Source organism: Oncorhynchus masou, chromosome 29, assembly GCF_036934945.1.
Source record: "Oncorhynchus masou masou isolate Uvic2021 chromosome 29, UVic_Omas_1.1, whole genome shotgun sequence".
NCBI lineage: Eukaryota > Metazoa > Chordata > Actinopteri > Salmoniformes > Salmonidae > Oncorhynchus > Oncorhynchus masou.
The window spans coordinates 36,814,917-36,817,322 of record NC_088240.1 but is presented as its reverse complement, the minus strand read 5'-3'; positions in this window follow the sequence as shown (position 1 = coordinate 36,817,322).

Genomic DNA, 2,406 nt, shown 5'->3' with positions numbered 1-2,406 from the left:
ATTGTACTGCACTGTGATGTCCAAACTTGTGAAACATGAGGATAATGACATTCATATCCATAATGATGTATTGCTGTTAGCCAAGTTATCATCTGCACAGTTCATCCACAGAATTTGTTTTTGTAAATGTTTTAGTGGAAATTGTGCATAGCCGTGTGGTTTGTTAAACTTCTAAATCAATGTTTTTGGTTTGGCAAACATTTTAAAGTCAAAGCAAACCAAGTCAAAGCATTGCCCTGATGCAATGCAAGGTCACCACATTTTGTTGACAAAATTCTTGTTTGGATGTTGACTCTACATAGCGAACAACCAAGTTGCGGATAAGTACAGTAATCTAGCTACTTCTATTGCTGCCCGCCACAATTCCATGAGGAATTTCATCAGACATCCTTTGAAACACCCACGTGTTCATTAGGTCACACTCTCAGTGGAATCCAAATGAATTACTGTGTGTTTAATATCGATTGTGACATCAAATAAAATAACATTGTATTTGTCACATGCACCAAATACAATAGGTGTAGACCTTACTGTGAAATGCTTACAAGCCCTTAACCAACAACGCAGTTCAAGAAATAGAGTTAATAAAATAGACTAAATCAATTAAAGTAAAAAAAAGTATAAAATCAAAATGTAACACACTATATTTACATAACAATAACAATGCTTACTTTAGTGGGTACCGGTACCCTGATAATAAACAGCGAGTAGCAGCAGTGTAAAAACAAAGAAAGGGGGAGGGTCAATGTAAATAGTCCAGGTGGCCATTTGATTAGTTGTTCAGTAGTCTTATGGCTCGGGGGTAGAAGCTGTTAAGGAGCCTTTTGGTCCTAGACTTGGTGCTCCGGTACCGATTGCCGTGCGGTAGCAGAGAGAACAGTCTGACTTGGGTGATTGGAGCCTTTGACAATTCTACATTTGACATTTACAAATCAGCATGTAAACAGTTCTTGAACAATAATGGCAGTCATGCGGTGAAAGACTCCTAGACCCTGGATTGCACATTCAAACTAACACAGCACCCAGGACACAGTGGACGAACTGTATATTAGTCCAGCAGAAACAACCAGATATCAGCTCTGATGCCTAATTGGTTAGTTATTCTATAAAAGGAACAATAACACATTAACAGTCCATAATGACGTTGATCAGAGAGCTGTAATGTGTTTATACATGGACAGGAGTCAGGATCTGCCGGTTCCACCCCCTGCTCCTGTCTGCAGCAGAGAGAGATAATGTACTGTGGAGGACTTCAAAAGACATTGCCTCCCCCCTCTGCAGTGCAGCTACTGTATTCCCACACAGCCGTCAAGTCAACTACACAGAAGGGGGAAAGATTCTGGGTGAATTTGGGGGTTTTGTTATGCTATTTTGTTCAGTTTCTACTGAGACCAAGAATCACGCCAGACTTTAAGTTGAAACAGTGTATCCCTATGATATATATATATATATATCCTAAATATTCCTGAAATACATAACTACGGTACTATAGGATTGTGAAAGAGCAGAGTAAATACAGAGCTGTTTTCTATTGCATCCATAATATGTATCTGTATCTTTAAGATATGAAATAGTATTGATAGAGTGTGATGAAACACAAAGCAGAGCAGGGACAGAAGTCTGCTACAGTTATCATCATGTTTCATCATTACTGTTGCCCTTCATATCCACCCAGACGTTTTATCTGAAGCACTCTCATTAAGAAGAAAGAGTTGCTTCCTCTGTTTTAGTCCTCTGCATCAGTCCTAGACTTTTATTGAGTTTCAGTCTGCGTCATCACTGAATCACCTTGTTATCCATTTCAGTATAAGGGACTTTCATGGCATGAATGTAAATTGCTACGGCCTATGACACTGCATCTGGCAATAGAGGACGGTTATCAAATTGGGTAATGATAGCAGTGTTTTCATTAGGATTTTGCTTTAGCTCTGTATACCAATGATAAAGGTTAGCACATAGTGAAACACCCTCAACTAAATCTCTCTTCAGATGATATAAGCCCAAAAACAATGGCTGCCAGGTCTCAGTATGGACTGGTGTTTGCCCAGGTCAAGCTAGCCAGACATCCACACCCAGCTATCCCATTCCGGCCTGGAGGGAGCAGGGCTGGAGGGAGCAGGGCTGGGGCGGTGTGTTACATAACAAAGGCTTGATGCAATAATTGGGCCTTCTCTTCCCAGTAGGAGCCAGGGGAAAACCAGATGGGTGTAACCCTGGAATGTAACAAAAACACACATCCCCTCTTCATCAGAACACACCCTTCCCAGGACCAGCACCCAGGCTGTTTTCACTCCAGTCTCCCCGGGGAGCTCCCAGGCGCCAGGTAAAATGGAGAATTCACACTGACTGCATGGAGATAAGGCAAATCATAATACAGTCAGTGTTAGTCCACATCTACCCCCACTG